The sequence below is a fragment of the Lepisosteus oculatus genome, unplaced genomic scaffold, assembly GCF_040954835.1.
Source record: "Lepisosteus oculatus isolate fLepOcu1 unplaced genomic scaffold, fLepOcu1.hap2 HAP2_SCAFFOLD_93, whole genome shotgun sequence".
Taxonomy (NCBI): domain Eukaryota; kingdom Metazoa; phylum Chordata; class Actinopteri; order Semionotiformes; family Lepisosteidae; genus Lepisosteus; species Lepisosteus oculatus.
In genome coordinates, this window is record NW_027168429.1 from 427636 (window position 1) to 443327 (window position 15692).

Consider the following 15692-nt stretch of genomic DNA (forward strand, 5'->3'; position numbering starts at 1 on the left):
TGTTTTTCCCTGTAGCTCACCCTCATCCTGGTACTGACCTGGCTCACACCTGCTTAGCTTCAGTGGGTTTTCAGTTGCGAGTTGCAAAAGTTGGGATACAAGTGTAGCGGCAATGCTTGTTAATAAGACAGAATTAAGCGTTGGTATGCTGTCCTAAATGAAGCCCCATCTCACCCCCCATCTCTGTGGTGCAGCCACAGAGAAAGTATTCATGCAGACTGATTTAAGTTGTTTTCTTTTGATAGGGAACAGCTCCCAGACAGGGATGCACTTAGCTAAGCCTGGCTATCATGATCAATGGTCATCCATTGGCGCCTATCTGTCTAGGGAGTGCTGAATGGACATCTGGACTGCATTCTTAAGTGTCAAGAGTAAGTGACTTATATCTCACCTTGACCAACCAATCAGGGACTGGCAGGGCGTGGTAATACCACGTGGGTCTCCAATGCCCGCCAAACTCTCAACCAATCAGCACACATCTGTGTCTTGGTCAAAAAGGGAGCGCAAGCTCAGATCGGGGCTCTCCTTGGCCATTTTCGCGCATCCTCAGAGACAATCACGTGACAACTGCTGTTGTCTGCATAGGGACTTGGACTTTGTTCTAAGCGCGAGGCCAAGCATCCCGTACGTACTCAGAATTCTACTAACGTGAATGCTCCGTTTGATCAACGGCAGCCTACAGTTGGACCCTCGTCGACAACCTGAATAGCTTATTCAGAAGCAGCGCTGGACCGGGAACGAACCAGTTTCTTCCCAGGCAAAAGAGTGACTTGTGAGGACTCGCGGTCACACTCTGTGCATAGAGACTTTCTACTAGCCAGCCGGACTGCTGGTGGATCCCCTCGGAGCAACGACTGCCCTGCGCGCCGCAGTCAGATTCCTCCGCCCGTCCTACTCCGAGCTGCACCTTGACTGGTTGGCTGGTAGCCAGAGGACGCCGACACAACGCCCATTGGACAACCGCTGGAACAGAGGCTGCAACAGAGCTTGTCAGCTGGTTTGGTGTTCGTGCCGGGAAATTCCAAATCCATACACAGTGGATAAGTTAACCCCATGTTCTACATTGCGTCTCGAGAATTCAATTGTACCTCAACACAAGTTGTTATCAATTTAATTCATGAGTAATGTATTTACTTCCGAGTTTAGAGTAATAATGGGTAATAACACTGATTAGCGATTTGGTAACCGAACGATATATATTGACATATATTCTCTGTTGTGTATCTCTTTGTGTTTGCATCTCTTCGAGATTATATATCTTGTATATTGATAACCCTCACAGTAAGGTCTGCCGCTCGTATCCAGGCAGACTAGTATATGTTTGGTGCACAATTTATATTAATAAATGTATCTCGTGTATTGAACCCGTGTGTGTGCGTTGTTAGTTGTTCTGGCGATTGATTTTCTAAAAGCCCCAACGAACAACCTCGTGATTACTGCTACAATTAATAAGTGTCTCAGTAAACCCATCAAACCACTACATTTAATGGCGTCCCTGGGTGGGCGAGTTTAGAATGAAATGAGACTCAATCGCACAGAATAACTGATGTTGCTGTGAGTTCAAGTTCAGCACAGCACCGTGGCTTTTATACGCGAATACCGGGTGTGCTGATAACTGCGTAAAGAAATCCCCCTGTTTTCTAGCGTTTAGTGTAACGTGTGCTGATTGGAAATCCATCTGCTCGGGTGTTTAGATTCCATACTGTATTTTGGTAAAAGGAAAAAAAGTAATACTCTTAAAGTTTCTCTGACGTAATGACAATGGCTGCTAAAATGTCTGAAGTGGAGTCGCTTATAAGTACTATTTCTAGCGACGACAATCCTGGTTACTGGAGTGGTATCGAAAAGTTGAACTTTGATGATATTGAGAAGCTGCAAGTAGATTTAGTAGCTAAGGTAGCGAACCAGCTTAACACAGGAGGGTCTGTGAACGCAGTTCAGGTCCTATCTAGTTTCGCCTTAAATCTAGCTAAACAGCTGGAACTGTCTTTGTCCGAGCTGACAAAGTTTCAAACGCTTCAGGGAAAGCTAGAAAGATATAAGGCGGAGCAAGTTGAGTTGTTGGATATAATCAGAGAAAAGAGAGTGAAAAGTGAGGAAAGTGAAGACAGACTCAGGGAAGTTTTAGGTAAATTAGATGACCTGTCTGCTAGAGAAACTGCGGCTGAGGTAGCTAGGAGAGACCTAGAAGCGAGCTTGAAAGAAAAAGAAAAAGAAATTGAGAGTTTAAATGAGCTCAGCCAGGAAAGGCAAAAGGAGTTAGATGCTGCCGTACTGGAAGCAAAACAGGCTAGATCCCACTTACATGCCAGCCCACCTAGCAGCCCGGAGCGCTCACCCAGGAGATTTCTCCCGGCCAGGGTCTGTGGTCGGATCGGCATGGGGGAGATCGCCGAGTCCTGCGCGAGACGCAAGGGCGATTCAATTCAGGCATAGACCCCCTGCTCCTGATCACGGCCGTCTCCCTGCCCACGGAGAAACTGTAAAAATTAACCTCCACTCCCTGAGGCAGTTAGCCAAAGATGTAGAAAGGTTTGACCCGACAGTGTCAGGGAATAATGTGGAGACCTACATTGATGAGCTGAGATATACTTTGCAGTTTATGCCCGAAGCGTCCGAACAGGAAAAGGCTATGTTAGTAAGGAAAACTACCAGCCGAGCGGTCCACGAGTGGATGTCTAGACAAGGACCTGAGGTCTGTAATAGCTTTGAGGAGCTGTGTCAGGCAATGATCGGAGAATTTTCGGCTTTTATAGATCCCATATCTGCCGTGGCCACAGCGCACCATATTAAGCACGAAAAAGCTGAAGCCCCTCGCGACTATTACCCCTATTATATAATATTTTACTATTATATAACTTGTAAAATATTACCCCCGGTCCATTCTCTTCCAAAAGTGAGAAACACCTGTTTTCTACATTTTGTCTGTTTTAAAACCATATCTCTTTAAACCAAACCAAGAGTTTGTCTTTTGCACTGATATTCTGATTCATTTCAATTTCAAAGAAAAAAAAAAACATTATCTTCCAAAGCATCATAAAATTGTCCATTCTTCCAGACTCTACTTCTCTCTTGTAGTAGTACAGCAGACCTTTCCAGGTGAGCAGATCACAGAGTCCGAAATATGCTTCCTCCATCAAGCAAAGTACCTGAACATGACTCGGTCTTCATAAAAGCGCCCCTGTAATAAAGAAATTAAATCCAAAATCAAGAGGGCAGTTGCCTACTGAAGTTCAAGAAGTCATCAATTTTAACCTAGCAACACATTAAAGGCTGCATCTATACAAGTACGATTCTAGAAATGCTCACCAGATTACGTTTTAAGAAAGAACTGCGCCTCAGGTTCCGCCGAGATCTTAACTCGGATGGCAGGATTCAGAGTCCGGAGTGCGGACTGATGGCGCACGGAGGGTCCACATACTGTGGATCCCTCAGTTTTCTTCCGCGTGTTTAAACCGCCAGCGTGTGGCTCTCCTGTCCCCGTGACCTCATTGCTCTGCTCTCGCCTCTGTGCAGCCGAGCCCGACTCATGGTAAAGTGGAAAAAAATATGCCCTCAACGTGGGATTTACTCTGGATCGAGGATAGATGTCACCTTTTTATCGTTGAACAGGATGTATGTGATGTGGCGACTAGGTTCAATTTTGTATCCTTTTAAAAGATTAAGGACTGGGGTGAGCGGGATTTATCACCCTTTCAGCTAAGAACCCGACGTGAGCACCGTTTAAGCTGCATAGACTCGGTCGTTTAACTCTTCTCCATTAGCAGGGTTAAGGTTAAAGAAAAAAAACATTGCTGACTTCTTTTTTTTTTGCCAGCCGCGAGCGCTGATTAGCGAGGTTTGTATTTCATGTTTTGCAAGTTGCATCCATTTTAAGAAAAACAAGTCGTTCAAGACAGGAAATGAATACTTGCATTTAATTAAGTCTAGGCGTATGCGGTTGTCCATAATGACCAGTTCTGTTCGAGAACACAGCACAAAAAAAGGCACCGCTGGGATTCGGACCCAGGATTTCTTGTTTACTAGACAGGCGCTTTAACCAACTAAGCCACGGCGCCCCGGGAGTACTGTTTTTTTGCAGCCACTTGGACACACCACTCAGACACATCTGCATTCGGTGTGTGCTCCGCCTGCTCGCTGAGCAAGTTGCCACCTTTACATACAATAGCAACATCGACACCAAGAGAAAGGATGACAAATGGCTTTTATCTGGAACTTTTCATGTCCAAGGAGCTCAATGTGCTTTCTGTGTACAACAGGGCCACTGAACTCCACACTGGCCACTGAACCACAGCAGTGGCTTGCTGGCTTGACATCTCCCAAGGAAAATGTTGAAATCGCATGTGGAACAGGAAAAGGACCCTCGAGTACGAGGGAAAAAAAAGAAAAAGATCATCTGGAGCGTGCCAACCCGTGTCTGGACAGCCCAGTTTCATTGACGAGGTGGCCGAGTGGTTAAGGCAATGGACTGCTAATCCATTGTGCTCTGCACGCATGGGTTCGAATCCCATCCTCGGCGCTCTCTATGTCTGACACGTGTGCCTGTTAGATGTTGGCCCTCCTTCTGTTTGCTCCAGTACTAGAGCTGTACATTTTCTAGCGGTGGCTGAACATGGTATAGTAGGCTAACGTCGGTATCGAGCAGTGGCAGTAACAGTATTTACGTGCCGCTGCTGCCAAGTGGCTCTGGGTTGAGACCGCATTTTCACTTACTTGCAGCACAAACGGAGAAAGCGATTTTTGACAGTCTCTCGAGAGACTGCGCTAGGTGTTTAGGGATAGACTTTGTCAGTTCCCCCTGGGATGATGGCCTCTCAAATAGTTTGTGATTCCTCTAGACGTTTATACAGTAGAAGCCTGCTTCGTGGCTTAAATCCAAGCTAAGGAAACGAGTTAGAGGTCTGATGCAGAACTGCACTGTATGTGTGAGGAAAGCTGCCCCCTTCTGTTCCATGTCGACCGAACAGAGGACTGTAAAGGATACGACCAAGAAACTTTAGGATGCTGGTTGGAATCCAGCTCCAAAGAAGCCCCTTTGGGTGTTATGTCATGAAAAAGTAAGAACAGAGAATCTCCCTTTGATCAAAAGCGCAACAGAACTGTTTTCCGTGGAGCAGGTTTCAGACCCGTAGACCTGTTTTATTTGTATGGCGTTCGTAAGCGCGCAAATCAAAGGCAATTCCTGCGTCTAACACGAATGTAAATGCTTTTGAAAGTGCAGTGTGGTGCAGCTTGTAAAATCCTTGTCCACATTTGTGGTTTGTTGATGTTTTTTTTCTGTCTGCCAAAGTTGCATTTTGACATCCGGACGGTGAGACTTTATCATTTGAACGTGAAGCCAGCCTTAAACCCTCTGAGGCGTGTCTGTCTGCCGGCATGTATCTTGTGAAAGGTATTTTTTTTTTAACGGAGAGCGACTTTAAAAAGGTTTCCGCAGACACCTCGCACTCCGGAGGAGGAATGCGGCGGCGGCGAGCTCACTGTAGTTGTGGCCGAGTAGTTAAGGCGATGGACTTGAAATCCATTGAGGACTCCCCGCTCAGGTTCGAATCCTGCTGACTACGGCGTCTGCTGCACGTCGCCTTGTGCCTGTGTGGCAAAGGCGAAGTGCCGCTTCTCCTTTCCTGGTACTATAAAAATGCTACATCGCTTGGTCCTGCTTCCATGGAAAGCAGTTCTTCAGGTAATTCTACTCTCTTACCAAAGCTGTTAGGTTCCTTTCCGTGGTGAGATGGGTTGTCATGCAACGCTTCCACATAGTGCCGACAGACAAGTGTGTTGCGGGAGAAGAGAAAAGTGTTAGAAGATTTAAGAGTTTCTTAGGTGGAGCCAAAATCAAGTGTCACAAATGCAAGTGGGAAGATTTCCAATGTTTAATATGGTCAAAATAAGCGGAAGTTATCTGCTGGTCCGGCACAGTTTGCCATGCTTTTGTCATATACTGTAAAGTGGTGTCGAACTGGGTGTCGAACTGGAGCCGCACCATTTGCATATGTGAGGCTCCAGTTATACATCGAGTGTCACATTAAATGACAAAAATGAAGAGAGTTGTAGCAGCTGGAGAGGTTTTCTTACAACTCTTGAGCTGACACAGTTTTGGAAAATGTTTCCTTCACGCTGCACTGTACAACATAGGCAGCCAAGAGTCTCCAAAACAAAACAGAATGGACAGATAGGAGAAAATTCCCACTCGTCCTGAAGTTCCCAAAATCCAGCACTGAGCGTAAACAAAGTGTCTAAGTAGGGTGGTAATGCTAACCCTAACCCTAGCTGGAGTTTGAGCAATCCAGCACTGAGCGCAAAAAGATGAGTCAAAGTTACGTCTAATCGGATTAGTTTCCTTAGAGCTGGTTCAGAGTTTGCTCAAGAGTTTACCTTTCACAGATGCGCAAAGAAGAATGTTGGGGGTGCACGCTTCAAGGCGCCTTACAGCTGTAGGGAGTGATTCGAGACGATTTGTGGCGTGTGCTCGTTCCCATGTACCGTACGCCCCGGGGTGCAGTGCTAGAATGACGTACAATACCACTTGGGCACGTAACGGCGTTATGTGCAGGGTTTTCGTTTGTTCGTTTTGTTTTGCTCTGCTTTGCTTTGTTTTGCTTTCCATCGCGTTGGTAAGAGCGTAAATAAAAATGCGATTCCTGTGTCTACCACTAATGTAAGAGCTATTTCAAGTGCGACGTGGTGCGGCTTTTCAAATGCTTGTGGGCATTTCTCTGTTGTTGATTCTTTTTTTGTGTGTAACAAAGTGGCATTTTCATGTCCGGACGGGGAGACTTTATCATTCCGACATGAAGCCACCCTTAAACCCTCTGAGGCGTGTCTGTCTGCCGGCACGTATTTTGTCAAAGGTATTATTTTTTTTTAACGGAGAGCGACTTTGAAAAGGTTTCCGCAGCCACGTCGCACTCCGTGTTAGATTAAAGGAGGAATGCGGCGATGGTGAACTCGCTGTAGTCGTGGCCGAGTGGTTAAGGCGATGGACTCGAAATCCGTTGGGGACTCCCCATGCAGGTTCAAATCTTGCCGACTACGGCGTCTGCCGCACGTCTCCTTGTGCCTGCGCGGCAAAGGTGAAGTGCCGCTTCTCCTTCCCTGGTACTATAAAAACACTAAATAGCTTGGCCCCGCTGCCATGGAAATGAGTTCTTCAGATAACCACACATCTTGCGTTCGCACCTCTGGTGTTCTACTTATGCCTTTGAAAACCTAATGAATAAAACTGAAAGAACCGACACAATATGTAGGTGCTCGTAAAGCATGCATTAAAGAACTGTTAACAGCAAGGGTTTCAGTGGGTTAACTGAGGAGAAGGCGTGATCGCTAATTGTTGACTTTTTATTTGGTGTTAGAAACACTCTTACTGTGCATGACGTGCAACAAATTTAGCCACAGAAATTGCATCACGCTTTCATGTATGCTATTGCAGACACCAACGTTGCCTAGATAGAAAACCGAAATAGCCGTGGGTTTGCTTGCTGGTCTGAAGGATCTCTCTTCGAATCTCTATCATTTGTCAATGGAAGTAAAAGGTGCTGCAATCTGATACGTTCAGAATCAAACCCGCAGCTGTTGTTCGACTTTATTTCTTGACTAATTACAACTGAGTGTCGCATGAGCAGTTACGTAAACTTGTCTGATATATTTGAACACAAATGCCGTTCTTCAATTAAAACTAACAGTACATTGTCAGGGACATTCAGTTCTATACAAACAAGAGACAGACAAGAGAACATTTAGTATATAATAGACAGAAAGAGGTTCGAATCCTGCCGACTACGTTGTCCACCTCCTGTCGTTGTGTTTCGGCGCAAGCAAAGAAGCGCGCCTGTTCGGTGTTCCTGGTGGTTTTAAAATGCCAAATTGCTTGTACCCGCTCCCTTGCAAATAAGTTCTTCAGCGTCCGCGAATGGCATTTTACAGCTGGAAGCAGATGTCGACGCTTTTTGCACAGAGCACCAAAAAAGCGTCTTTTTTGAAGGCCCGGGTTCTGAGCGTTGGTGGTTCAGTGGTAGAATTCTCGCCTGCCACGCGGGAGGCTCGGCTTTGATTCCCGGCCAATGCAGTGGCTTTTGCAGCGAGCTGCTCCATCACTTGCATCCCCTTGCAACTCGCAACTGAAAACCCACTGAAGCTAAGCAGGTGTGAGCCAGGTCAGTACCCGGATGAGGGTGAGCTACAGGGAAAAACAAAGCTTCCAGCTGGAAGCGGTGTTAATGGTGCCGGCGGTGGGGCGCTCACCCTGAGGTCTGTGCGGGTCCCAATGCCCCAGCATAGTGACGGAGACACTGTGTTGTAAAAGGGCGCTGTCTTTTGGATGAGATGTAAAACCGAGGTCACAGCGCTCTGTGGTCATTAAAAATGACCACCAAAACCTTTGACAAAAGCTCTTGGTAATTGATCGTCTTCAATAATGCTTCTCCTTTAGGTACATTTTAAATCAGCTGAAAAATTCTGTGAAATGGGGGGCACTTCAGGCCAGTGTAGGATTTGGGTTACAAGAACCATGAAACTGCATGAGAAAGCCCGTACACTGAATTACATGGCTTTCTATTCAAAGGAGGGCAAAAGAAATTCCCTGAGTTCGATTTTTTGCAGCACAGAGAGAGCCACTGTTGTGAGGCCGGTTAGCTCAGTTGGTTAGAGCATGGTGCTAATAACGCCAAAGTCACGGGTTCGTGCCCCTTACTGGCCAGGTCCTTTTCTCCTCTCTTACCAAAGCTGTTAGGTTCCTTTCCGTGGTGAGAGGGGTTGTCATGCAACGCTGCCACATAGGGCCGACAGACAATTAAATGACAAAAATGAAGAGAGTTAAAGCAGCTGGAGAGGTTCTCTTACAACTTTTGAGCTGACACAGTTTTGGAAAATAATTCCTTCACGCTGCAGTGTACCATATAGGCAGCCAAGAGTCTCCAAAACAAAACAGAATTGACAGTCATATAATGTCCATTAACCCCGGTTTTAAACGCAGCATCATGTCTGCCATCATAAGAATATGAGTCCAATATTTTAGAATATAGTCAGAATGACTTCTAACCTTAGCTGTGGTGTCTTTAATCCCTATTGCTCAATGCATGGTGTACGTACTGCATACATGTGTCTTGAGAATGAGGAATGGGCCCCTGAGACAGTCATTTGCCTGTTTCACAAATGATCGTATTTTACTAGAGATTCTGTTTGGGATTCAGATGTGCATTCGGACAGCAATCCCTTTCAAGAAATGATATGTTCTGGATGAGGTCAAAGGTGCTAGAACACTGTATTTAGGATGTGTTTGCAGTGATTGTGTGTCTCCTGCTTCAACGCAGTGATATATAGATGTGCTCCTGTAATTTATTGGTACATGCCCAGGGCAGTAAGTAGTCTGAGGATTTATTTCCAGACGGCATAGAGCAGTGAAGCACTTCTACTTAAATTATTACATTATACACAATTTGAGTTCATTTTAAAAAGTAAAAGGTAATGAAAGGAATGCATTTTCATAAGAAAGATAATACCGATATGCATGTGATAATCTTCCTTATATCATGTAGTGCGTCATTTGGACACTTTGTGGGCTTGAAATACAAAGAAAATCATGTTCTATGGTACAAGATAAATACAAAACTTAATCATTTATTTTAATTAGATTTGTTTATAAAGCATAAGCAATCATTTATTACATTAATATATGTGAAAATGACATTTTAGCACCATAATATTACATACAGGTCTCTAGCTTCAACACAGTGATATATATATATATGCTCAGTGATTTATTGGTACATGCCCAGGGCAATAATCAGAATTAGTATTTATTTCCATACGGGCTACAGGTAATGTTGTGAAATACTTCAACACACTGGATCGCAGATTTAGACCCCCTGCACTCTTACTCCTTAAAAACCAAAGAAATGAAGATATGTAGCAATCACATTGTAACAGGGGTGACAGTGACTTAATGCTTATACTACTGGACTTCTGGTACCTTTAGGGTACGGTGTTCCCTGAAGGGCTCTCAAACCCCGCATTTCAGATGCCTAGCTGTATTGCTGATGTGTTGCACCTCAGAATCACTTTTAAACCTTACCTCTGGTATCTTTAATCCCTATTGCTCAACGCATGGTGAAAGTATTGCATAAATGTGTCTGAAAATGAGCAATGGGCACCTGAGAGACTCATTTGCCTGTTTCACAAATGATCATATTTGACTAGAGATTCTGTTTGGGATTCAGTTGTGCATTCTGACAGCAATCTCTTTCAAAAAATGATTTTACCTTATCGCGGCTTTGCCCTTCTTGCCTTTTTGGACAATATCTCCATCTTGTGGTCGTTGTTGGTAATGTCTAGACAATATCTCCATCTTGTGGTCGTTGTTGGTAATGTTTTCTTATGCCCTTTTTTTATTTCAATTCTCTATTAGTTGATTCTAGAATCTCTACAATAGAGTTGAAAACATCAGTTTTATAGCAGACAATATGACATTATTTATAGTCCAATTAGAAATGTATTACCCTGTTTTTAACATAATAACAAATTAAAACTAAGTTTGGAACACCAGGGAACATAAAAAATGATTTTTAGGAAAACCATGAGGTTCTCTGTGTCCGATGCCTGCAAGGGGAGAAAGCTAGAATCCTTTGATTTTTCCAAATTTGAAAATAAACATCATATAACAACAGCTTTCATTCCTAGGAGTGAAAAACAACCATTTTTGAAGACATATTAGTTTCTAAAACACTACAATAAAGTTAAAAACATCCATTTTATATTACATTATTTTTTGTGAAATAATTAAATTGGCTTATTTCTCTCGCATTAAATTGGCTACAAATGCAAGACTTCAACCAGATATTCTTGTAAAATGTATAATGTTGCATTGCAGTTAGTTAATGTAGTTAGTCCATAGTCAGCAATCTAAACTTTATTGTTAAGCTTTAATGATTGATGTTGTACCAGTAACCTTTAGAAATACTATAGTACTTCACAAATGCTTTGTGTGTTTGGAAACCTTTTGAGTAAAAGCCTTATAAAAATAGGTTTAGTTTTTACAGGACATCACAAAGAAATAGGATGGTATAATTCTTATAATTGCTTAGTGATTGTATTTGGAAGATTATGCACTAAACAGACTTCAGGAATGCCAGTGGATCATTGTGCTATTTGGAATTATTCCAAAAATCAAGTGACCTCTTTGCTGTAGTATTTTTAGTATTATTTATTTAGTATTAATAAAGAATAGATTTATTAAAGTCGTGCGATGTGCAAGCGGGATATGTAAAATAATTTAAAATAAAGTTTTTTATTATTGTTATAGAGAAACATGATCAGATTTTCCCTGGTTCAGAAAAAAAACGATTAAAATCTGTAATCTTTCCACTTGTATGTCATCAGACATTAACGAGTACAACCCCCCTCTCTGCCGGAGTGCTGGCTGTGACGAATTAAACCAATTTCACAGGTGTTTTCAAAGTAGGAAGTACAGTGTTAACTAGTAGATGGCCTCCTCAATGAAATCGCTTCAACATGCTAATGCGTTGGTGTAACAGTCCGGGCGTGGCAAGCTTCCAATGTCAACTCGACTCGATTGGAAGACAATGAACGTATTTTAGCCCTAAATGAATTAATAGCAAACATGGTTTACATAAAAGACATTTTTCCAAGAAAGTTTATAATAATACAATCTATAGTTGAAATCTGAGCCTAAATATAAAGAAAAAAGCATTTTCAGAGAGCAATCACGCTGTGTTTATGTAGAAAAAGCGATTAGGTTTATGAGCAATCTAATTACCTATTCGCTTAAAACGCTATATAAAATAAAGTTTATTTAAAGATGAATGATAAGTGTCGCAGTTTTAATAATTTTCGTAGTAGGGCTTGGACAGATTCCAAGTGCATTTTTGCAATTTACGTTGCATTGTCCAATGTGATGTTGTAATACAGTTTAGAATACAGTAAGTCTAAACTGTATCAGCTTTATTTATGGGTTGCAATTTAGAAAAAGTCAAAAACCGCACTCAAAATCCAATTTAGAGCTTTCTGGCAAGAGGAGACACCCAAATTATAATGTAACATGCCACTGTTTGTGCATGAACAAAGTTATACTGCAATTTTCCTTAGATACGCGATTAAAAAAAATAATTTTTTTGAATCCCCGGCCAAACACATTCCATAAGAATAAGCGCTTTTATACAGTATATCGCCTTTAAACACGCGTTTACGATTTAAATCAAAACTCGATTCAAATCAATATAAATGTTTATTTTGTAACGCATAGGTGACTATTCATTGTTATTAAAAAGACGTAAATTCGATCATGTTGTGATATTTAGAAATATAAATTTGTTTTGATGCGAGTGAGATTTTATTTAATCTCTGACCAAGGGAAATGTTTCATTTTTTCAAAGAAATGTTTGTTAAAAATTAAAGTCATAGTTCCATGAGATTCAACCACAGACCATGTGCCATAGGAGTCAGGAACCTAACCCACAGCACCACCAGCGCAGTCACATGCTGAGGGCTGAAAAAGCACTACAGAAACATTATCGACTATAAAATAATGTAATTAGGCACAGAAGAAGTTTACAGCACAGTACAATAATAAATGCTGACCATGACTTTAGAAGCATAAATTACCTTACACTCAATTTAAACACAAGCTGTCTTTAGCCCTCTAAGCTGGTTCATACAGAAATGTAGAGAACCAGGCTCAGAACACACAGCTTCATTAGCGAATACATATGCAGAACAACTAGAGAAGATGTTTTACAGAGGATGGATTTTTAGAAACATCCCATCAGTGACATCACTGAAGTCAACTCCTAGGTAACTGTCGTGTGGATAGTTTCACAAGAATCAGACAAAGGTTTAAGCATCGCTTATTTTAGATAAAACTGCAAAAAAACAACAACAACCCATAATGTACTTCTTTGCGGCTCTGTTTGCCCAAATCATATATTCACAACGTGAAATTAGAAAATAGTATTACGTAACCAAAAACCGCAATATGGAAACAGAACCTGTGTAATTGTTGACAGATGATGTACTCGTAACATTTTTACAAGACGAACTACAACATTTAAAAAATGACTTGTATGTACTTGATATCTCTAATCAATCCACTGCACTGCATTAAAACAAAACAAAAACTAAAACGCCCTGGGCATACCGTTTCGCGCTTCTTATCAGTTGCTCAAAAGCAATTTGACCGTATGAAATGCATAATATAAACCTAGAAACATATACGTGAGGAGTATTTACGTAGTATCGGTGTCAAGACATACCTCTCAAATACTGTAAATCAAGTTAAAAATATCTCAAGACCGATTCTGGTCATAATGAAACCATGTTTCGTGTATGTTTTCTTTAAAGTACCGAGACCAGCCATATACTGTATGTTTATGTTCCAAAATTAATATCGTTTATGGCCTTCACACGCGTTGCATTACGCTCCTATTCTTTTTATGCTCAGGCACTAAGATTTCCCTTCAGTGGTAAAATTCCATATAAATATTCAATACTTAAACGGGCACAGTTAAGACATTAAATATACATATACATATACATATACAAACTGTATACAGTACAGTTTGCATACGGTAATATGTTTATGTTCCTAAATCAATCTCTTTTATGAGCATGTGAAAGGCATGGTGAATCGATTCTCAAAAATTACTGTACTTTGCATGATTGGAAAAAAATGCGTGATTGCGAAATGCTGTGGTGTTACTTTTACAAAGAAGGTCAGTGAAAAAAATAATGTGGACCAGGGCAATACTTTGAGTTTACAGCTTGTCCAAGGTCATTTATTATTAATACTATTAGTAATATCTTCATTAAAGACTTTGATGGCTACAGCTCAAACATGAGAAGTTGAGCTTTATTAGCTCCACCTTGCGGAAATTCCGGATACTATTATTTTGCTAGCGGTATTTACCGGTAACTCGCGGTAGACTGCGTACAGCGTACCGGAAAATAATGCGGTATCGCCCGCACATTTTGAATGGCTGCATCTGTAGCAATCATATTGTAGCAGACACTCATTTGCCTGTTTCACAAATGATCATATTTTACTAGAGATTCTGTTTGGGATACGGATGTGCATTCTGACACCAATCTCTTACAAAAAATGATTTTACCTTATCGCGGCTTTGCCCTTCTTGCCTCTTTGGACAATATCTCCATCTTGTGGTCGTTGTTGGTAATGTCTAGACAATATCTCCATCTTGTGGTCGTTGTTGGTAATGTCTTCTTATAGATAGATACTTTATTGATCCCGTGAGGGAAATTGCAGTGCAACAGCAGCTTAACACACACAACACAGCCACAGTGTAACGAATTATATAATAATAGTACAATACTGTATATATACTGTATATATATATGAAACAGAAATAGAAACAGAAACAGGAATCGCTTACTCACCTGGAGAATCTCTGTAGGAATATATAGCATTTATCAATGGAAATAAAAGCTGCTTTAATACAGTGCATGTTCAAACTCAAACCCTCAGCTGCTGTTCTTGTTTGTTTTGGGACAAATTGCAACTGAGCATCGCATGAGCCGTTACGTACCCTTATCTGTTTGGCAATTTCAAGGGAGGAGTTAGGTCAGAATGGGTAGGCTGCAAAACAACAAGTAAAGATTTATTCCAAGATGAAACGTTGTGGCGGTTTTCTTATCTTTTCAGCATGGACTAAACTTTTACGTGTTCCTTATATGCTATATATGTATATATTAGCACCAATGTCGTTCTTAAAAACTAACATGAAATTGTCAGGGACATTCAGCTATATACAAAGACGAGACAGACAAAGTAATAATTCTGTATTAACGTGGCCTACATATTGACGCAATGATCGAACTAACTGACATGTTCTGATTCAGATCCCCTGCAGTTCATGCCAATTAGAACAATAGCAATGCTGAGTCCTCCCCACCCTACTGAGCACAAATTCAGCTGCTCTCCAGTTCTGTTCTGCATGTTTTTTCATTGCAATTGAGCTCGGAGCTGGAGATGATCTCCATACAGTTCTGTGTTCACCAGCCCGCACTTGCGTGCTAATTTACGGGTTGTGGCAGATGCTTTTCTATAGTTCATATACATGACGGCAACCTGTTACCGAGGAACCTGAGAGGTTTAAAAGCCTCACGAGCCAGGCAGGACTCGAACCTACAATCTTCTGATCCAAAGTCAGACGCGTTATCCATTACGCCACTGGCCCATAGAACATGCACTTGCACTCCACCACAGAGAGCTCTACACTGCTACTAGTAGTACACCTCCCCATCTAAATTTTCACAGCAAGAAACTTGTGTTTCCTACTATTTTTATCAGGTTTAAAATATCATCTCCTTAAAACAGAAAAAGTGTTGATGTGTCGTGCTGAAATTCCGATTGATTTTGAATTCAAAGAAAAAACGTTTTCTTCCAAAACACCGTGAAATTGTCACATCTTGCAGACAATAGGTGTATTCCATGTTGAAAAGAGAAAAAAGAAAACAATGGAGCCTTTTACAGGTGTGAGGCTTCTTCAGGTGTGAGAAGACCTCACGGCCGAAACGTTGTGTTTCCTTTCTTCTCTTTTCAGCATGCAATAAACCTATTACTTGTTCCTTTGCAGCCGAGGAATGCTGACATAGCTACCCAGCTGAACATCTTGCAGACTCTACTTCTCTCCTGTAGAAGTAAAGCAGGGCTTGCTGGGTGAGCT

At 41.8% G+C, this 15692-nt stretch overlaps 3 non-coding genes across 3 annotated transcripts; 2 read left to right on the top strand and 1 right to left on the bottom strand.

Moving 5' to 3' along the window:
* Window positions 1–4437: 4437 nt before the first annotated feature.
* Window positions 4438–4519, top strand: trnas-gcu (transfer RNA serine (anticodon GCU)). The gene has a single exon. It is a non-coding gene; the product is annotated as a tRNA-Ser (tRNA).
* Window positions 4520–6953: 2434 nt separating this feature from the next.
* trnas-cga (transfer RNA serine (anticodon CGA)) lies at window positions 6954–7035 on the top strand. Its single transcript has one exon. It is a non-coding gene; the product is annotated as a tRNA-Ser (tRNA).
* An 8095-nt stretch (window positions 7036–15130) lies between these two features.
* On the bottom strand, window positions 15131–15203 carry trnaq-uug (transfer RNA glutamine (anticodon UUG)). Its single transcript has one exon. It is a non-coding gene; the product is annotated as a tRNA-Gln (tRNA).
* Between the last annotated feature and the right edge of the window lie 489 nt (window positions 15204–15692).